Below are 23,142 nucleotides of genomic sequence, written 5' to 3' on the forward strand. Positions count from 1 at the left end.
CTCAGGTCAGGATCTCATGGTTCAGGAGCTCGAGCTCTTCACTCAGAGCGTGGAGCCTGCCTGGGAACCTGTCTCCTCCTTTACCTGCTCCTCTCCTGCTCACTCTCTCCCTCTCCCTCTCTCAAAAATACATAAACAGTTTTAAAAAATATTAGAAACACTATTCTTTCTTACTTTTCGGTTAAGAAAATCTTATTTAAAATGTTAATTTAAACAGCACTTTAAGAATTACTGTGCAAATTAAGCCATAACCAAACTATACTTTATCTGCTCAAATGCAAAAACAAAAACAAAAACAAAAACAAAACCCAGTTCTCTTAGTCATTCAAACAGTTGCGTTAGTTAAAATTACATTGTATTTAAAGATCCAAAAGGTCTTCTTTTTCATTGGCAAGTACTCATCAAAAATCCTTGTGATACGTGAACAGGTCTCAAAGCAATCGGAACATTCTTGTATCAAGTTCAGATCAATGTGCATCTGTGAGTTAAAAATCACTTGCAGGTGAACCTATGGAGCTGGACTGCTCACCCCACAGCTAACTTGAACGTCACTGGATGGGAATGGCAGCCACGAGTGCACCAAAAGTCTCCAAAGAACGCAAAGGCAGGCTGGAGACTTGTGTGGCAAGCTGGGAGGCCCTGGCTGGCCTCTATCGTGTCCTCCTCCCATTGCTGACTACTAACACCACATCGGCCGTGACGGCTCCTCGGGCGTCAGGAACACAGATTCTCTGGCGTTCTGTGGCCCCCCCCCCACCTGCAGGGGGCAGGGGCACGCTCTGAAGTGGGCTGCTAAAGCAGATAGGCAGGGTGTGGTCCGCCTTCTAGCCTGTGCTCAGCACGGCCCCGATCATCACGCAGAGATGTCAGACTCCGTCCACTCTCAGTGGAGCCCCGGGTGGGCCAGGCTGCCCCACTTGGCCATCACAAAAGTGGAGAACACCCACCAGTACTTCTCAACAAACCAGTAGTAACCTACGAGAGGCACATCTTTGGGGAAGCCCTGGCCTCGACTGTTTACGGAAAGAATAACTGCTTTAGGCACTGATCCAGGTGTGGGGCGAGAGTGGTGGATAAAGCTGGTAAGGTACCTATTCTCATAGAAATTACAATCTAAAGGAAGCTACAGGTCGGATGAGGTGGTGAAAGGAATTTACAAGAACTGCTGATGATTTTTTAAGACACAAAATAAGATTAGATCCCTGAGTAAAGATCAGACTGCTGGTAAAATAGATGATGATCTGAAAGGCAGGAGCAGGGAGGTGGCAAGGATAAGCAACTGATGAGGATAAGGCTGTTGCAGTAGTCAGATCATGAAGACCTGCCTCATGATGAAGAGGATGATTAAAAAAAGAAAGTACAGATATGAGATTTACTTAAAGGTAGAAATCTTCATAGTTTCTCACAGTCTGCATAGCAGGTGTTAATAGCTTGTTGACAAATCCCGAATGTTTTTTTTTGTTTGTTTTTTTTTAATCTCTGGCATTTGCTTGTCACCATATAATGTTCTTTTTCTCTTAAAAGCAGAGGCAAGGATACATTCTAGGGGAAGGTACTAGTTCATTTAGGTCTTATTCTAGTTTCATAAAGGCCAGCACCTGAGTTGTTGGTTCCATCTTCTGGACTGGGGAGTTTTATAGTTGAAAAAAAGAAAAAAGGCATTAAAAATAAAAGAGGGGAAAACCAACTGTCGGCTACTTAGTGGAAGGCAGGAGTACATGGGAGACAGAACAATTAAAAATTTAAGTCAAGGCCAGTGAGATACTTGAGAAGAAAAAGTATAAGCACGAACTTATCAATTCCCTCAAAGTTTCAAAAGAAAGAAACTTGTCAAGTAGCTTGAGGAGGGGGAATAAACAGTAATAGAATTAAGATCACCTTAATTGCATTCCAAACAAACCCCATAAACAGGAATCCATACAAGCTGAAGACTGGGAAGCAGAGGTAAAGACACCCCTCTGATGTTGGGAACTGAAAAGGGTACTTATTCAAAGAGCCATCGATTCTAGGCAACCAAAATGTGTGACAAGCACTGAAGAGGTCAATCAGGATGCCATTGGGGGAAATTTGCATAATTCACAGTAAGAAAAATAAAAACTTTAACAACCAAAATACTGTCATTCTCAGTTCAGAAAAAACAAGTACTTTCATGCAGCTAGAATGACAGGGGAAAACCGCTCAGCAGGCACTGGCACGCACAGTTCTCTTCCATCTTTTGAAATGACGAGCATACACGGTACCCGGAGTCTCTGACTGTGACAAAATGATCACACGCATCCCTAATACCGTAATTCTGTTCGTGTCTCTACAACTCCAACCATGGAGCCGTCACCCTTTTAAATAAGTAAGTAAATAAATAAATAATTTTTGGCATCCTCTTCCGATAGTCTCCTCTCAGGAAGAAGTACTGGACAATACTAAAGAAATGTGAGAGCTTTACGATCAGACAGAACTAGGCCAACATTTAACTCTGTGACTCTGGCAAAGTGACTTAACTTTTCTGTGGCTACTTTCCCATCTGTAAAACGAGAACTGAAAACACCTATCTTGCGGGGTTATTGTGAGGACTGATTAAAACAACGGAACGTTCGCCAAATACAGAGCTCAGCAGCAGGCACACAGCTAATATGCAATAAATGGAAGGAGAACAGGAGGGAAGAAGGGTCTTTACCTCCTCTTTCAACTTTGTTCACACAGCTTTTCCCACACTCAGTTCCTTAGATTTCCCTTTTACGAGTCCTGCTTCTCCTTCAAGGCCCAGTTCAAATGCCAAATTCCTCGTGAAAACTTCGCCAATCAAAGCAGCCACTTACACATCCTGCAGCCGTGCATCCGTACTGAGAACTGTTCACACGCACCCAGCGCTTACTGTGTTTGCGGCCGTGTTCTTAGGGTGTCACGTGCACGAACTTACTGACCCTCGTAACAGCCCCGCCAGCGAGGTACTGGTCTTGTTCGGTTTTGTACACGAGGAGTTGGGGAGACAGAAAGCAGTCGGCCCCGAGCCCCACGGCAGCTGACGGACCGGGCCCTGCGTGCCGCAGCCTGGCCGCAGAGCCCGTTCTCACCCAGGCCACACGCCTCCACGGTCAACCGAGAAGGAGCAGCAGCCATTACCGACACCCTCAGAGAGCTGGTAGTTTTATAGTTAGTGCAGCTGGAGATGTTTTCTACACCAGCTACAATCATTCACAATAGACAGCTTATTCATCGTTCGTAGGAAATGCCTCTATGGTTCAGCTCCTCAATCTGCACAAAATAAAGGGGGGGGGGGTGAAGCGGTGGAACAGTTACACAAGTTGGTTTGATCATTGTTTAGACTGTTAAGTCCAATTTTTTCTGTTCATATGTCCAGAATTCTACCTCTTCCTCATAAGGCCCAGGAGACAATGGAGATGGGTCATTTTAGCCTCATGTGACCCAAGGGAGGGAGAAAGCCAGATCACCTACTATATTAGACTGTCAAAACCGGTTGTTTTCTAATATTCTGTGAACACAGAGTACAGTCATCAGGAACTCATCATCTAATATTCTTGACAACGTATGTCGTACCTGCAGGCTTTGATTTGACACACACTCTCACACGTGCAGTGTCTGAAGGTGCCTCTCGCAGGTGAAAGATACTCACGTTCTTCTTCACACGAAGGTAGGCTCAGGGGTATGGAACTGGATCTCATCAACGAACGAACGAATGAACGAATCACCCCCTGCAAATAGGCACATTCTCTTGTGTGGGAGACACAAAGTTCGCGTCTTCCCTTTTTAATCAGACTTTATAATACAGAACCAAGGGCAAGAATAAAACATACCTGCCCAGGGCATATGTTTTGGTTATACAGAAGATAACGAGCTCTTGAAAGGGAAAGACTTAAAAGGAAACTACCGTTACTCCTGTAACTACCACAGTGCCATTTCATCTACCTGTTCTCTCAATGCACGTTGGCGGCTTTAAGATTCAGAGCATGTTATAACCTCAACGACGAACTTCATACGCCAGTTTTCTTAGGAATGGCCATATTCCCAAATGAAATACAGTAAAAAGGTAAACGGGTCAAAATAAACAAAAAACGGCTGTTTCTATTTCCTTTGGGAATTTTTCAAAAATTAAGAATTCATGAAATCTGCATCACTTGAAGAGGGACACAACGAGACCGAGTGTTCCTATGGATTCCTGTGTGAAAGACACGCTGCCATCATGGTGGCTCCTCATGTCTGTCCATCTGTCCTTGGGTACACGCTGGGGCCTCAGTGCCCTCAGGGGCAGGAGCAGAGCAGAGCAGAGCAGAGCTGTCCAGTCAAGTCTTCCTGGTCGGACAGGGCCTGCCTGACACGAGGCCTTCAAACTGGCTTATGTGTAGCCCACGGCTATGGCCGGAGGGCAAAAAGGACAGAAGAGGCCACACGGCTGGGGCCACGTAATGTATACTTTACGAAGGGGCCAAGCACCCAACCTGCACGTACACGGACTCCGCACTTGGAGTCGTTCAGACCCGCTCACCACTCACACCCACAGCCCACTAAGCTCCTCTTACGGTGGCACGTACCACGCATGGCAACTGGTCCCATAATAAGGGAGGGCCTGTCGGATCCGTCTCGGTTGCCTCAGTTCAGGGGTAAGGGGGAAACGGTACAGGTGTCAACCAAGTAAGCGACAGAGAAGAAGACAGCAAGTGTAAAGCAAACCGATGTCACAGTTTTTCCCTGGTTCCACATTCTGCCTCAAGAATCTCTCATCCTGCAACTGGGGGATCATAAAAACCAGGTGCATTTTATTTCTTATGTTAACATAATGGGACCCATTTAGCCTCTCTGGATCTGAGCTGCCTCCTCTATAAAAGGAATTAAGACTAAAAAATTCTTAAGGTCCGTTCAGCTCAATAAGTCCATGATTCTGTGAAGGAATCCTATATAAAGATTTGTTAATATTTACCAAAAGTTTCCATATGGTAATTATGCCCACGGACGAAACCAAAGATGTGCCCTTTCCTGCTACACTAGTCAACTGCCACTCGTACTTAAAAAGAAAAAAAATCCACAAAATACTATTTTTGAAAATATATACAAGTGCACAAGGAATCTTAGTAAATGTTAACAGATATAAAATAGTATTTGCTTTCGATAACCCAGACTTGGCTTTCATAGAATCTGGCTGGGATTTTTATATCAGAAAAGAAATAAGTAGTTTACTCCGATGTTTCTTGGGCAACTAGGAATCCCAGTCACGCTAAAGCACACAGCTGGCTCAGCTAGGTTCATGTTTTCAAAGGTCCATGGAACATTTCCATCAAATAATCACGCTACTTTTTCCCTGAAAACCCTCCAGTGGCTTCCCTCTGCACTTAGAATAAGATCCAATCTCCTTACTGTGGCCCATCAGGCACTATGCAGGCTGCCCTGACTTCTCTCCTGTTCTCCAGCGGCATCTCCGGGCTCCTCTCCGCATCCCCAGTGCGCCAACTCTCCCCCATTTTACAGGCCGTGCACTCGCTCGTCTCTCTGCCAGACACGTTTGCATGTAGATCATACACCTGGCTCCTTCGAATCCTTCTGGGGTCTTTACTGAAACACCACTTCCTCTAAGAGGTCTCTTTCCTACCCGGGCCTCTTGGAAGGGGACTCCCCACCCCAGTAATTCTGTGTCACATCTCTCTGATTTTCTTCTCAGTTCTTATCACAACCCGAAATTACGTGGTTTGCTTATTCCTTTACTTGTTTACAGCCTGCCTCTCCTGTCATAACCTGCCAGACAGAAGCTTTCAAAGAGTAGGAACCTCACTTATCTTTTTTCCTCCTATAATTCTAGAGCCTGGCACAGTGGCTGTAGGCTTTTTTGGAGAAATTGACAAAGTTCTTCTAAATTCATAAAAAAAAACTAATACCGTTAAACATTAATAAAGCAATACAGTAATGGGAGCTGTTCTGTTTGAAAGGACTATTCCACGCTCTTTATACAAAGCATCCTACTTTATGATGGCTCCATGAAATAGATATTCGTCCATTTTACAGATGAGGAACTGAGGCTCAAAAAAAGTTAAATGACTTGATCAAAGAATGGCATAAAAATGTTTCCTAAGATATGAGCTTGTATCTTTTCTCCCAAACTTTGTCTTTCCTTTTTAAAAGGAGATCAGCACCTCCACTCTGCCAATTAACTAGGTTCTACATTCCAAATCCACTACATCCTTAATCTCTAAACTACGTAAGAATGGCTTAATCCTGTGATACTAAAAAGAAACTCAAATGAGGTAAGATTCTTACAATGAAACTGCCATTTCTGTCATGTGATTCTGACAAATAAGCAAAGTGGGAGGTTACGTAATGATAGTAGGAAGTGTCTAAAATAATTCCTATTTTTACGTATTTTTTATTTTATTTTTTTAATGTTCTTATTTATTTTTGAGACAGAAAGAGCATAAGCCGGGGGGGGGGGGGGGGGGGCAGAGACAGAGACACAGAATCAGAAGCAGGCTCCAGGCTCTGAGCTGTCAGCACAGAGCCCACCGCAGGGCTCGAACTCATGAACCGTGAGATCATGACCTGAGCCGAAGCTGGATGCTTAACCAACCGACTGAGCCACCCAGGTGCCCCTAAAATAATTCCTATTTTTAAAAGGATAGGTCTAAGGGTGCCAGGGTGGCTCAGTTGGTTAAGCATCTGACTCGATTTCGGCTCAGGCCATGAGCTCACAGATCCTGAGACTGAGTCCCACATAGGGCTCTGTGCTGACATCACAGAGTTGGCCTGAGATTCTCTCTCCCTCCCCCTCTCTCTGCCCCTCCCCTACTCACTGGTGCATGTGTGCACTCTCTCAAAACAAATAAACAGTTAAAAAACAATAAATAAAAGGATAGGTCTACAAAGAAGAAAGTAATCTTAACCTAGAATGAAAACACTGCCATTCAACTGTTTTAAGAATTGTGAAAAGGCTAGTTAAAAAAAACAAACAACTGGGGCACCTGGGTGGCGCAGTCGGTTGAGCGTCTGACTTCAGCCAGGTCACGATCTCGCGGTCCGTGAGTTCGAGCCCTGCGTCAGGCTCTGGGCTAATGGCTCGGAGCCTGGAGCCTGTTTCTGACTCTGTCTCCCTCTCTCTCTGCCCCTCCCCCGTTCATGCTCTGTCTCTCTCTGTCCCAAAATAAATAAAAAAAAAAAAACGTTGAAAAAAAAAAATTAAAAACAAACAACTAGTGAATTAGCAACAATCAAAAACTCACCTTTAAAAATATGTATCCTCTATAACCGTATTAAAAAAATAGAACACGCTTAGCCGCTGTGAAGGTTAAATTTTATGTCAACTTGGCTCGGTTTTGTGCCCAGCTATCTGGTCAAACACTAGTCTAGATGTTGCTGTGGACGTATTCTGTGGACATGATTGACATTTCCAATCAACTGACGTTAAATAAAGGAGATTATCCTTCATAAGGTGCCTGTGCCCTATTCAATCACAGTTGAAGGCCTTCTAAGCAAAAAACTGAGGTTTCCTGGGGAAGAAGGAATTCTGCCTCAAATCAGGAACAGTAATCCTGCCTGAGTTTCCAGCCTGCCAGCCTATGCTACAGACTTTGCACTCAGGACCACAACCTCAACTCTTCTGCCTGAGGTTCCAGTCTGCTGGCCTGTCCTACAGATTTCAGACTTGCCAGCAATCGCGTGAGCCTATTTTTCAGTGTCTGTCTCTACGCGCGTGCACACACACACACCCCTATACCTAACATAAGACTGATTCATCCACTCCACTCTTAGGTATTTACCCGAGAAAAATACGGACATACATCCATACGGAGACATCTACGTGGACGTTCGCTGCAATTCTATTTGTAAACCCCCAAAACTGGAAATAACCCAATGTCGATCAAGAGGTAAATGAACACACAAACTACAATATACCCATACAATGGTATCCTACTTAGCAATGAAAAAGGAATAAACTACTGATGCATGCTACAACATGGATAAATCTCAAAATAATCATGCAGGGGAAAGAAGCTGGACCAAAAGAGAGTATATGCTTTATTCTAGGACATGCCAATGAATGCAAACAGTGGTTGCCTGGGGAGTAATGGGGGCATTACCAAGAGACTTCTGGGGATGATGGATATGTTCAGTATCTTGACAGTGATGATGGTTTATGAGGATACATATATGTCAAAGTTTATTAAACTGTACACTTTCTTTTATATATATGTGTGTGTGTGTATGTGTGTATATATATATATATTTTTTTTTTTTTGAGAGAGAGAGGGGAGAGAGCACGCAAGGGGGAGAGAGAGAGAGAGAGAGAGAGAGAGAGAGAGAGAATATTCAAGCAGGCTCTGCACTGTCAGCATGGAGCCCAATGTGGGGCTCGATCTCACGAACCGGGAGATCACGACACAAGCTGAGATCAAGAGTCAGACACTTAACCAACTGAGCCACCCAGGTGCCCCAAACTGTACACTTTCAATATGTGCAGTTTACTGTGTAACAATTATATCTCAGTAAAATTGTTTTTAAAAAGGTAGAAATTTGTTAGAAGTGCTAAGAAAAATTTTAAAAAGACTTAAAAAATAACAAAGGCCGACTTCCTTACTTGGGATCAATTGTCAACAGACAACCTAAAGGACTGCTTCACTCCCATCTGGACTCAGCCTTTTTAAACAAGAAGAATGATCTTTAATCTGGGAAGGGTAAAAAAAGATTAAGGGGAAAAAAGGAAGAAAGAAAAAAGTAACTCAAGCCCAAAATAAAAAGGAGACAGAAAAAGAAGAAGGAATTGCTTTAAATTCGTATTTATAGATCAAGAAAAATTGTATTCTAAGACATTAAATGTATCTGCAAGTTTGGTAACTTCTAAGGAATCATGAAGAAATACCATGAGGGTGGATGTAGAATTCATGCAAAATTCCAGAACAGATTAAAAAACTATGACTAATAAGGAGCTGGCTTCTGTAACATTTATTTGCTCCTGGTCCTCAACCCTTTCCAATGATTCCTTCTCAGCTTCCCTTCTGGGTTCTTGTCTCCCCTGCTCCTTACATACGGGCATTTTCCAGATCTCTGTTCAACTTCTATTCTCACTCCACAACGGGGCTGGTAACCTGCCAGGGGAATCATGATTCCCTTTGATAATGTGATGAAAACTACAGCCCACAACCATGCATATTCACATGATTATTATTTCCAAGGCTTCAAGTGCTCCCCCAAACCCCGGGCACGTATTCCCCAGCTTCTCCTCGCAGAATCCCAGCTGGGCTCTGTCTCGCTAACATCCCCACGCAAAGGGAGATGTACAGACAGCTGTGAAAATGGGAAACCTGAAAGCTCGCAGACATAACTGACATGGAACCCGGGACCCCATCTCTCTGCGCATGCTGGAGAAACGGTTCAACCAGGCAAATTCTTGGGTTACTTCTTGAGTGCTGATGGATGCATTGATGAGAGAAGTTCCTGCTGACTTTCTGTAGAAGCCCATCCTCTTAAACATTTTTGTACAAAAGGTGGATTTGAATGAGGATTTAGAAAACATGCTGGTCAAATTCTGGATGAGAAGAAGTTGTGGCAGTGGTAGCTGGACCAGAGATGTAGGATTTCCAACATGCTGACTGACTCAGCCTAGGGGTGAGGCAAAGGTCAGCAAAGAGCCCCAACTTCACGGACCTTTCCATATAGGTATTCTCCTTTTGCCCAACTACTGATAACCTGTGGACATCTAACGCACTCACCAAAACTGCATTCTCCTCGAGGACAAAGCCTGCACCTTATGTGTCTTCAGAGATCACCTCGAGTGACGTCAGCATCACACTGTTTGGGCTGTACTATCGTGTCACAAATGACTCCGACGTCACAGTGCCTACAACACGAGGGTTTCTCACTTACGTTAACAATGGCTGTCATGAATCAGCTCTCGCTCTGTTCCATCGCTCTGGGACCCAGTCCGAAGCCTCTCTCACTCCGGGACCGGCCCTAGCCAAGGCATACTGGTTCCATGGCAGAGGGATAAGAGCCACTGCCAGAACCACAAGATGGAAACATCTGCTCACATAAGCAACAGGTCACTTCTCCTAATGTTTCATTGGTCAAGGAAGGCCTAGTGCCCCAACCTGATGTCCATGTAGTGGAAAATATAATCCTCCTACGGAGAGGACCCTGGTAAAGATGGGCAACAGAGACTTTGAACAATAACGCTATCTACCGCAGTGCCTAACCAACACAAAGTGCTCAGTAATTGCCAGTAATTATTTATGTGCCAGGCCACGAATACCACAGGGCAGAGCCTGTAATCTGTCTTGCTCGCTGACGCACCAGCCCCACATAGCACTGGCCCCATATTAAAGGGCATGCTAAATGCTTACTAAGTGAACAGTGATAAGATGACCATGGGATCTGGAATCAAAAAACCCGTGACGAAGTTCCCTATCTGCCAATTCCTGATTTAGTGGAAGGTCGTTTTCTCTTGATTCTCGGGTGGTGGTTATGAAGATTAAAGTCGACGTGAAAGCACCACAAAAACCGTTCTGCTGCACACAAACGTTAGCTCGTATCTCCCGCCAGTTAAATGGAATTAAATCTGATAGACAAATTCATTTAAACTGTTATAGTAATGCAAGACCCCATAGTCTGCATTTACTTTCAAAGCATCAGCTGGCAAATAAAGGAGAAAGATCAGACTTAGGGCAGCTCACGTGAGAAGGAGACAGGGTTTTAGCTGACCAGAACCTCAATATGATCAAAGGGTAATGTGGCTGCCAAAAAATGTAATGCAAATTTCAGGCTGCTTTAACAGAAGTACAGTATCCAGATAACAGCTTCATTGTATTCAGCCATGGTCAGACCACATCTGAAGCAGTCGGTTCAGCTCTGGCCACCATATCTGAAGAGGTATGCTGATGAACAGACTTTGTCATGAGAGCGATGTGGATGGAGAAGGGTCTGTAAACCGGGTCATGTGCGTTTATCTTTTGAGAATCAGGGTTTCTTCCCTTATTGTGGCAAAAAGATGGTTCAAGTAGGATTTAATAGTTGTTTTCAGACACTTGAAAGAGTTATCGTGTGTAAGAAGAGTGAGTTTCACATATATAGCCCTAGATGGCCAAGAACCAGTAACTGAAAGTTAGATGGGAAATGGACGGAGATCAAGGAGTTCTCTCCCAACAATGAGAAACCTTCTAAGTCCATGAAGGGTGAAGGTCAGCATGGGGGAGGTGCTATTGGGAAGACCCAACCGGGAAAGTCATAAAACTAACTTACTCCTGTACGTAACCAAGCATTTCTGAGGCTTCTGAAATGCCCAAATAGTATTTCTCTTTTCTGATTAAATACTACTAATAATATTAATACTAATAGTAACAATGAGGAACAAGAACTGAGACAATAAGTAAAACAAGAAGTTGTTTGGCCTGACAAACACAGAAAGGCATGCTGTCGAAGGGAAACGAAATTTCAAGGCTAGATAACATTAAACACGAACAGCGTCCTGGTTTGTACAGAGGAAATCGGTGTAGTCAAAATCGTATTTCTTCTAGAAGTTGTTTTTCCTAGCGTGACCTGCCTCCTGTAATTTTCAGGGAAGTGCAAAAAATATTTTAAGTTTCTACAATGGCACGTCAGCAAAAATTTGCTAACATTAAACTAGTGTCCTAACTACAAGATGACACGAAGGGTACCAGTCTGTGCAAGCATTCAAATTTCCCACAGCACACGGTCAACGCTGCACACCCCTGGCATTTAAAAACGGCCCCCTTGCTCTTGTCTCATTTTGCTTGCTCACTCTATTCAAAACCCAGCACTCTTCCAGTCTTGTTTGCAGGGTTCAATTCCCAAGTCTTCTCTTCACCCTCTGGTCTCACCAGCAGGTCATAAAACAGTACATAAACACGATGCCTGATTTATCTTTACATCATAGCTCCTCATCTGCAAATTACTCACAGCGCAGTGAACACTCAAAATTGCTTGCTAAAGTCCTTCCTTTAGTGAGACGGTTTTTAAAAAGTTACCCATGATATCTTGCTACACGGAAGACAGAAAGTCAAGGACGCTGTAAGGACACATTGGATATTATTTGTTATGAGAATAACCACTCTTGGAGCATCTGTGCGGCTCAGTTGGTCTGGCGTCCAACTCTTGATTTTTGCTCAGGTCACGATCTCACGGTTGTGAAATCGAGCCCCGCGTTGGACTCTGTGCTGAGCATGGGGCCTGCCTGGGATTCTCTCTCTCCCTCTCTGCCCTTCCCCTGCTCTCTCTCAAAATAAATAAACATTTTCAAAAAAACCACCCTCCTTTATAAAACATATTGGGATACAAACTTCTTCCTCCTTCAAAATTGTCTTTGCATCCTGCATGGGCATATTTAACGGGATCTCATAGTACCCAGCACTAACATAAATGATACCCTACTGATTTCCCTCACTGCAGGCATGTAAATGTAAAAAATGAGCTTAAAAAACAGGCTCACTGACTAATTAAAGTAAATATGTATGTACCTTTCTGGAATAAATGTATTTTCAGATTTAAAACAAATCTATCTTGGGGTGCCCGGGTGGCTCAGTCGGTTGAGCGTCCAACTTTGGCTCAGGTCATGATCTTCCATGTGTGAGTTCGAGCCCTGCGTCGGATTCTGTGCTGACAGCTCAGAGCCCGGAGCCTGCTTCGGATTCTGTGTCTCCCTCTCTCTCTGCTCCTCCCCCGTTCGCGCGCTCTCTCTCTCTCAAAAATAAATATTAAAAAAAATTCACTGTAAAACAAATCTATCTTTCCAAGCCAAAATAGTAAAGGAAAATGTAAACAAGGAAAAAAGCTGCTGCACACCCCTCCTCTACTAAGGAGTATGAAAGTTTCCGACTTATTTGGTACAGGTTAAGGCTTGTTTAAGAACCTGCTGCTGGATTCTTCTACACGCTGTTTCTCTCCCTCCTGTCTTGTGGGCACTAGCAAAAACTGCACAGGTCATGGGAACAAAAATGCTCTGCTGTAGAAACGAAGAGGACATCGTTTCAAATCTCCCATGTCTTCATTGATCCATCTGACAGAAACAGTCTATACTCCACTGGGAGATGGGAGAATGAGTCAGTAAGGAGATCAAACGGTTGCTAGGCTAAAGATATAACTAAAAATGTTAACTTTCTTTTCAATTAGATACTCCTACAGTAAAGCAATTATTTTTAAATGATGCACAATGCACATTCATTTGTTTCAATAAGGAGCCACTAGAAATTAATTAGAGCTAACATTTATTGAGGGTTTTCTGTGTGTTGGGCATTCTCTTAAGTGCTCAACATACATAACTCACACATATGCTTCATCACAGCCACATAAAGCAGTATTATCGACACCCTCGTTTTACAGAGAAGAAAAAGAGGCACAGAATGGTTAAGTAACTTACAGAAGATCACACAGTATTGACAGGCAGGCGAGGGATAGGACTTCAGGCAGGGCAGCTCCAGGGCCCGTTTTTTAACCTCTATGAGAGGGTGTCAACACACTGTATACTTTGACACATGGAGGTCTTTTTGTGTCTATTAGCTTAAATCATAATGAAGAAATTGTTTCGTGGGCAATCAAGACTGTATGACATTTATGGGTAAAAGGCTTTCACACCCAACTTTTAGGATGCGATAACTGAATCCAGTATGACACTTCATTTAAGACACTAGAACTTAATCAATCTAATCTTTTCTATGTATCTTTCGGCTTTATTATACTTCATGGTAAGTGCAATGGGATGCCTGCCTTTCACATACTTAGCCTGACACTATGTCGTTAAAAATACTTTGCATGGACTAGATCTGGGATGTTTTATTCACGTGAGTGTGCATTAAAGTAATTCTACTACTTCTCAAATTCTAAATGCAATTATCCAACAGACATTTGAATACTTAATGAACACCAAGTTGTATGGATACAAAGATAAATTAGATGGTCTCTGTTCTCGAGGGGGCCATAGTTAAAAACAACGAAATAAATGCTTTTATGGAGTTATGACCAAGGTTCCAAGGGAGCAGAGTCCTGCCTAGCATGATAAGGAGAGCAGCTCCATGTGCAAAGGAATGGACCTGTAAAAGAACATTTTCTTCTCAGGGACTATCACGCAATTTAAGTAGGACTAGAATACAGAGTTTATATGGAGAGCGAGAGAAAGACTGACAGAAGAGGTGAAGAATTAAGTTGACGCTGGATAAAGAAAAGTCTTAGAAATCATATTAAAGAGGCCCAACCACTGTAATAATTTAAGCAGAACAGTGGTAAGATCAAATATGCTAACAATCATGGATATCACACTTTTTATTTTAAACAACAGAACCTTGCTCTCAAAAGAAACCTTATGCAAACTTCCATACTTAAAACTGATCAAAGTAAGACTGCACTAGTTGAAATTGGAATGAACCTGCTTGACTTCCTCTAGAACCTTTTACAGAATAGTTTCAAAACCACTGCTTTAGAAAAAAAAATTAGTATATCTATACAATTATGCTCTATTTACCTCATACCTCTCTCAATGTGGTTCTAGCTTCTCAAGGAATCATTCCCATAATTTCTCTTCAATTATAGAGCTAGGCGTACATAAAACTAAGCGAATGGTACTAGGCCTGAAAAAATTAACAACAGGGACGGCTGGGTGGCTCCGTCGGTTGAGCGACCAACTTCGCCTCAGGTCATGATCTCACGGTTTGTGAGTTTGAGCCCCACGTGGGGCTCTGTGCTGACAACTCAGAGCCTGGAGCCTACTTCGGATTCTGTGTCTCCCTCTCTGCCCCTCCCCCACTAGTGCTCGGTCTCTGTCTCAGAAATAAACATAAAAAAAATTTTTTTTAAATTAACAACAAAGTGTTGTAATACAGAAAAAAGATAAAGATTATCAGCTTTTTCATCCTTCAGTTAAACTCTAACTTTTTTAAAAAAAATTTTAATATTTATTTATTTTTGAGAGAGAGACAGAGCATGAGCAGGGAAGGGACAGAGAGAGGGGGAGACACAGAATCTGAAGCAGGTTCCAGGCTCCGAGCTGTCAGCACAGAGCCTGACGTGGGGCTCAAACCCACAAAGTGTGAGGTCATGACCTGAGCTGAAGTCAGACGCTCAACCGACTGAGCCACCCAGGCGCCCCAAAACTCTACTTTCAGTGACCAATTTTCTAACCTAAATTAGGATTTATGTTTGGACACACACTAGGGTGTTTATGGCCACAGGATATTCAAAATTGGTACAGTGTTAGAAAATATTATAATTGATATAACGTAATTTTTTTTTCAAGATTGGTAACCTTGAATTTTCTCAACAATGACTTCGAATCCGAAAATCCTTCCCCACCTTTCACCTGAGCATCTGTCCTCCGCCTTATAAAATTTGGAGCTCTACCTGTGATCACGGAAAATGATCATCAGTGTGAAACTGCTTATCCTCAGCCATCAGCAACGTTATGTAAACTGATTAAAGATTCCCATATGCTTCTCCTGGCAGTTTGCTCTTCTCAACTCTTTATAGTCACAAGTGCTAATAAAAAAGCCAGGTTACACCCTGAAGGAAAGGTATGCAATGATGAATATAGCATGCTTTATATCAAAACAAGTATATTCCCTTCATAGACCTCATCGAACTCCTACAATGCTTCCTTACAGTTACCCTCTCTGTTCCTCACAATAGAGTTAGGGGCCGGAGGAGGGGCGACGGGGAACAGAACCACTTATATCGTCTCAAGAATTTTTAAAGTGTTTCCCCCTTTATACAGACTGACTGATTAAAACCAAACATTCTCAACAATATTTAACATGTATTAAGAGTTACAGGACCATCTCCTTGTTCCCCATCAGACAAGGCACTAGGAAAAAACCACCACCACCCTGGGCCAATCAATCATGCATTAAAAGCTCCCTCATAGTATGTGGCTAAAGGCCAACAACTGACAATTATTAAAAGGCGGAAGAGGGGAGAGAAGCATACGACACAAATTAAACCCTTCAATACATCACGTGAACAACATGTATAATATATTTACTTACAGACGTGTTTAAGAAAGCATCCTTAAACAGGCATACTATAAATGTCTTTATAAGGTAAATATCATTTCCATAGGATATTGTAAACTTAGTCCAACACTTTGCATTCAAAAGATCATTTCTGGGCACAGTCTACCCTACCTAAATTTGTCCAAAGAGCCAACTATTATTCTATAAATTTGTTTAGGATAAAGACAACTCTCTGATTATAGTAAAAATAAACTACATCACATGCTCCAATTAATTAATGCATTTTATGGAAAAGGCTTAATAAATTACTCATTTCCAGTTCTTTCAAATATAAAAGTCTGAGGACTCCTGGGGCACCTGAGTAGCTCAGTCAGTTAAGCATCCGACTCTTGATTTTGGCTCAGGTCATGATCTCATGGTAGTGAGATCAAGCCCCATGTCAGGCCCCATACTGGGTGTGGAGCCTGTTTGGGATTCTCCCTCCCTCCCTCCCTCCTTCCCTCCCTCCCTCTCTCTCTCTGTCCCTTTCCCCTGCTTGTGATCTCTCTCTCCCTAAAAAATGAAATAAATTAAAAATAAATAAATAAAATAAAAGTCTGAGGACTCTGAAATGGTCATTAAGAATAAAATGCCTTTTTTTTAAAGAAAAGTTTTTTTTTTAATGTCTATTTATGAGAGAGAGAGAGAGTGCGCACACATGCAAGGGAAGGGCAGAGAGAGAGGGTGGCGGGAGAGAGAGGGAAGGAGGGAGGGAGGGAGAGAGTCCCAAGCAGGTTCCACATTGGCAGCACAGGGCCTGACCCAGGGCTCTATACCCATGAATCAGGAGATCATGACCTGAGCTGAAATCAAGACTCGGGCGCTTAACCGACTGAACCACCCAGTCACCCCAAAGAAAAGCTTTTTAAAAAAATAAAAAGTACATGAAAGTAATCCTAAAGAAACACACAAAAAATCCTCATATGTAAGATAACAATCAAAACAATGCGTGATATCAGACATTTACCTATATATTCAATTAGAAGATTTCAGGGTGAAATTTTCATCTTTTGCCTATTTAAGGGCAAGTTTTTTTGAAAAACATTCCCCAAACAGATCTTTTTAAATGAGACTGTATACCTACTATTACTGACTTTAATAATGCATCAAATGAAGCTAAGTTAGAACAAATGTTAATAACAGTGAGAAACACTAAATTATACATACTATGTTTAACTGTCCCTGCAGTAACATAAAAATGTTTACAAAATATCTTAAGACAAATTTATATTTTCCTCTAGTTTGTGAAAACTGCAATAACTTTTCTATTTAGTAGTAACTTCTGATTAAAGCACATTCGGTAAGTGAAATTCAAACAATCCTCAGAACAGCTGGAAGAAGATACAGAGGGCAGTTTTTACAAGTGAACTTTCTATTGATGGTATAGATACCATGATCAAACACTAAAAACTAGCATGATTGGCATCTAGAAAATATAAACAAGCAAGAGTGAAAGAAAATCCTTCAAGGAAAATGAGGAAAATACAATTTACAACATCATCAGTGACTATAACTCTGAACTCGGCCTTTCTTATTTTTAAAATTTTTGTCCAAATTTTTGCAGATTATAAAGTCAAAACTTTTAAAAGTCCCATACAATAGATTTACATACACATATTAGCATTAGGTAATATTTTATGCTTAAGAAGTCTAGCAAACATTTAAAAACCCAATTTTACATAGAGTATGTTGCACTACTGATTGCATTTTATAGGAAAAGAAAACTGGGAACAGAAAAATAAAATATTTTTCAAGTGACACTGAGTTGAATAATGAAGTTGATAACATAAATTGGCCTTAAGTTCCAATTAAAATTTCTGATCATTATCTCTATTCTTACAGATCTTGGCACAAATATTTTAAATTTGCAGCAGTCTACTTACTTGCTGCATGTGTTTAAAAAGTTTTTTTTTTTAATTACATACCCTCATTAATGATAAATCCAAATATTTTTTTTAACTTCACCATACTCAAAAATTAGCAATCCTTTGAGACAGCATCTTGAAATTAAAAAAAAAAAATTGAAAAAATTTCTTTTAATATCACATCTTCAATTCTCATTTTTACTCATTTGTTCAACAGAGGAACTAAGAGCCTGTACTAAGAAATCAATGGCATCATTCAAGCTGCTCTCTCAATTTTTATAATATTCAATTACGTTAAGAGGAACAAAACTGTGCCCATTATCCCAAAGTTGGGTTCTCAACCCATATTCAGCATGAAAATAATTTCTTGCTTTCTGCCTGATGCACAAAAACAAAAACTATTAAAGCACTCAAATACTCTGATACTCTGAATGCTTCTATACACTTAGCTCTTATCTAAAGTCCGTCTCTAAAAATAAGACTTCTCTAAAATCGCGAAGGAGTGTCAGTCTTATGAAGCCAGGCATGAACAGTATAAGGAAAAGTAAGTTTGATTAGTTATCCTTAATAAAGCCTGTGCCCGGTTCCTTCCTTTACCCCATATCCCAACATAAAGTCTGAGCTAATCCATAAGCAAGTTCCACTCATATTAACTCACATTCCTTTTTTTGTTTTTACATCGCCCAAGCAAAATGATTGCAGAGAGACAACTCCCCGAGTACCTCACTCAATATCCCCTGTGATTCCAAATAAATCCAACTGCACTAACAAAAAGAAAAAAAAAAAAAAGCTCCCTGGAAAGTTTACAGAGTACGTAAGTTGTTCTTTTATCAAAATAGAATTTTTCACAAGTGACCCAAACAGAATTACAGCTTAGGAAAATCAAGCCTTTAATTCTGAGGAATAATTTGTACCTAGAGAAAAATTCAAGGTAATGGTTTTCACTGCATGTGGACTTTGGACCTAATCTATTTATTTTGATTTTGCTGAAGTCTGGGTATAACCACTTGTTGGCCTATGCTACCAGACCACCGTCCTACTAACAGGATCCGATGACAAGGTGCTTTTGATGCTTCAGTAACTACACCACCTTGGATGGACTTCCACACAAACCTGACCATAACATTTTGGCATTTTCACTAGGTTTCAATGTGCTCCTTAGATGGCACAGCACAAATCAGATGACAAGTTTTCCATTCAGTTAAAACATTAATAGGTAGCATACAAGCAAGCAATACACTCGAATTTAAGGAGCCCATAAATATTAACTTTGTCCTCACTTTTCAGAAAGGGACAATTCAAAGAACCCTGATAAATCTTACATAACGCCAAAATCCTATCCCTAAATCGTTGTATGCCAAATGATTTTTTATAAATCAAGTCCCGTTTGGTAATTACCATATAAAAGGGATTATCTGAAGGCATCTTTTAATGAATTCTTTTTGTAAAAATAGAGAATTCTCATATAACATAACTAACCACTACTTAATTTGTTATCTTACACTTGTAAATATCAAATTTCTTGGAGCACAGCTGCTTTCCCAGGCCAAATTCACCCCAGCATTACTGCCCTTCTCCCTAGTTCTCAAGCTTTAAAAAGGTCACCCCAAAAAACATTTGTCAGTGGTAGAATATACAAGCAATACTAGAAAAGTTGAAAAAAGAAGTAATTTTTTAAATGTAAAATAGAAAAGTATGTATTCTCCCAAAAGAAATCAATGAATTATTTTTGGCAATGATCACAATAAATTCCCAATAAAAACGACTTAAAAAAAAAATCAAGATATGCATATCTCAAATCTCTTTCCCATGTGTCTTTACCATTTGGTGGAAACTGTTCAAGCACAGTTTATCTCCATGAACACATGACCTCCATGATGCTACCAAGGTCAATGAGACTCACACGTGGGGCATATGCTGAGTAAGTGCTGATCTGCCCAATTCTACAGTTCCCTTTCAACAGAGAGAAGGAAGGATGGGCAATAAAAAATTATTTCTGTAGTACAGGAAATGATGCTTTAGGTTGTAACAGTCAAACAGCCCATTACAGGATTGTATGCAGACATATGTCAGCAACAGCCAATAGGAGCAAGCCCTTTAAAGGGTGTCACAGCACAGAGCCAGGTACAAAAATTGCTGCACAGAAAGAATTAACAAGATCCCAAACTGAATGATCCTCCTCTACATCTCGCACTGAAACTCTTTGGTGCCTCGGGTTCATGCCACAACGACTCAATTTTGAAGTGAGAGTTTTCTGTCGACAGAACTTTCTGAAAATGACAAATAACCAAAGGTCCACAACCAACAGAAGTGGCTCCCATGTGTCAGAAATGCTCAAGTAAGGAGCAAGTTTGCAAGGGGAGGGGGGGGGGGGGACACCTGCCGGTTAATATCAAACTCACCAGGTGTCCTGGGTGTTCTCTTATCCTTCACAGAAGACTCCTTCAGACATCTCCTCTGTGACGGCAGCTGTCACAACCTGCGCCGTTCACAAACCATAAGTTTTCTTGGATGAGATTTAAATTTTAAAACACGTCACCGGCTTGGTGTATAATCTGTTTAAGCTGGACTTATACTCAAAAAAATCCTTATCAAGTTGAAGCTATTATATTTGAAATATCCAAACAACTTTCAAACACGGGGCGAAAAAAGACCCGTCAGAGCTAGCGCCTGAGAATTTAAAAGTGATTTAGTGGAGAGGAGTTCAACTGGGTAATTCATTGTAACGTCTGCTAAATGCAAGGTAATAGCGGAAAATTAAAGAGGAAAAAAAAATCCAGCCGAACCACTGGTAATTCACAATCAGCACAGTCCTGGGCTGGTAGCAGTCTTCCAAGTTACACTCAGGGAAGCTCCTGATTGGTGGGTGGCACTGGGTCAATGTGATTACTTAACCCTGGCAGTTACAACTAAACTCCCCTTTGATGGGCTCCAAAGCTTATTACAAAAAGGCGACTGCTTGAGCATATCAAGTACTACGGTGTCCTCCTGTTTTTCTCCCACGGAACACGGAGCCTGACACCTGAAACTCAGCTGACAAACACTGCCGGGTTTCGGGGGCTCCAGCGTTTTGTATTTATTATTGTTAAAGCCCACTGGGCATGGATTCCGTTGGGGGGTGGTAATGTGAAAGATTTACCCATTTCCTGCATACCCAGGGAAGAACTCATGACCATCCAAGCAGTTCCCTCTCTCCCAAGTAACTTTTTTTTTTTATCATTTAGTCCTAAAATAACCACAAGCAACAAACAGCCAAACATTGGCATGGCAACGTCCACACATCATGCCCCAGTGCTACCCACAGGCGGATTTCTTCATCCCTGGTGCCCATCCAGGCGGGTCCTCCCGGTCCCTCTCCCGTCCGGTCCTGCCTGGCTTCCCTGAGTTTCGCTGTAAAATCCGCCACTTTCGCTGGCCCGGGCAAAAGCACAGCGCCTCGTCCCAAGGGCAGAGTTTCTCCCAACTGCCCGAGGACCACGTCCGGAAAGCTTCCCGCGGGCCCCCCGCGCGCACCTTGCCCGGCCCCTCGCCCCCTCCCCGCACTTTACCAAGCCCCAGAGAAGGGCCCACCTGCCTCCAATCGCCTGTCCCCACGCCCGGGTCGCCCTGCCAACTCCTACCCGGCGGCTGCACTCCCCCTGCGCGGAGCCCCCTACCATGCCGGGGCTCGACCTCGAGGGGCGGGGGCGCCAGAAAAGGCCCCCCGACAGGCTGACCCTGCGACGCCCCCCAGAGGCCGGGTCCCGAGAGCCTGTCAGCGTCCCCGGAAGGGGTCAGGCGGGGGGCTGAGCGCTCCCCGGTCCTCTTCTGACGCCCTCTGCCCCCCGCCGCCGCACTCACCTGGCGGGCTCTCGCCCAGGGGACGGGCGGAGGGACCGGGGGTCGCGCGAGGAGGCCGGCCGCCCGCCGCGGCCCCCACCCTCCCGCACCCGCGCCCGCGCCCGCCCGGCGCGCGCCCCAGCCCGACGCGCGCCCGGAGCGCCGTGGGGAGGGGGCGCGGGGACGCGCGAGAGCCGGGGGGGGGGAGGGGGGGCACGGGGGGCGGGGGCAGGGGGCGCGGCGAGAGCCGCGGCTCGGCGGTGTCGGCGGCGAGAAAGCAGCCTCGGCCGCGTCCGTCATGGCGCGCGGCGGCGGCGGCGGCTCCCTCCGGCCTCCCCGCTCCCTCGCCTTTAGTTTGACCTTTCCCTCCAGTGTGTCTGAGGGAGAGCGGCGGTGCGCGCGCGTGTGCATGTCTCTGTGTGCGCGCGCGCGCGTGGGGCAGGGGCGGGTTCGCTCTCCGACGCCTGACGTCACTGCCATGGCAACGGCGGCCCCGCCCCTCGCCTCCCGTTTCCTGCCCCCTCCCCCTGTGCACGTTCCGGGCCCTCACGTGCTCACTCACACGCACGCACGCACGCTCGGAGCGCGCGCGCCCAGGGCGCTTGGGGCGGGGGGGTTGGGAGGTCATCTGCGCCTCCTCGTCTACTTGCTGAATTTGACCAATCCAATGAGAAGGAGCCGTGGGCGGGGCGGGCTCGGCCTCCCGAGCGGCGTGAAAAATTTCCCGAGGCCGAACGGAGATCCTTCGTGAGCCACTGAGCATGCCCGGTGGTGGAAGGGGCGCGTTCCCCGGAGTTCAGGGAGCAGGAGGGGGAGGTGTCCGGTGGTCAAGGGAAGGGGACCCTGGGCGCCTTGGGGGGAGATTAACCCCTATGGGACTGGGATCGCGTGGTGGTGGAGTCCGGCATTTTCGGAATGCGGTCTGGCCCTGCAGCTATTGCTGTGTGACCTTGGACGTGTTACTTAAGCACTCTGAACTGAATGTCCTGAGTCAAATTGGGTTAGTAAAATTACCGCGGTGGTTGTGCGGATAAAGAGAGAAGTGGAATAAACAGTATCGTCATTTATAATTATCATCATATGTAAATATTGTAATATCCTCAATGTTGTAATAATGTTATATGGTGACAGATGCTAAGTACAATTATGGTGAGCATAGCGTCATCACTGTTAATATACCTGAAGCTAATATAACACTGTATGTCAATTATACTTAAGTTAAAAAGAGAGGAAACGCCTGACCTGACATATGGTCAACCCTAAGTACTTAGCTATTAGTATGGTACCCACACAACCTTAGTTTACAAATGGAGACATGGGATGCAGAGACTGAAACATTAAATGTCTGTTCAGTGTCAGGGTCAGGTAGTGGCAGAGACCCAGGCTTCAAGTTCAATATTCTGTCCTACATGGCCTTCCCTTAGGGAGAATGGGGGGGGGGGGGGGAACCATCCAGAAACACCTGTCAAGACCCTCCT

General features: G+C 43.5%; 1 protein-coding gene across 1 annotated transcript in view; it reads right to left on the reverse strand.

Annotated features, from left to right (window-relative positions):
• Positions 1 to 21,804, reverse strand: part of ZFAT (zinc finger and AT-hook domain containing) — a 286,570-nt gene extending 264,766 nt beyond the window's left edge. The window contains exons 1-2 of the mRNA XM_047841895.1: positions 21,686 to 21,804; positions 20,248 to 20,324 (exon numbers count right to left, since the gene is read on the reverse strand). The gene's annotated coding sequence lies outside the window, so the exon portion shown is untranslated. The remainder of the gene's footprint in view (positions 1 to 20,247; positions 20,325 to 21,685) is intronic.
• Positions 21,805 to 23,142: the final 1,338 nt, after the last annotated feature.

Source organism: Prionailurus viverrinus, chromosome F2 (assembly GCF_022837055.1).
Source record: "Prionailurus viverrinus isolate Anna chromosome F2, UM_Priviv_1.0, whole genome shotgun sequence".
Taxonomy (NCBI): domain Eukaryota; kingdom Metazoa; phylum Chordata; class Mammalia; order Carnivora; family Felidae; genus Prionailurus; species Prionailurus viverrinus.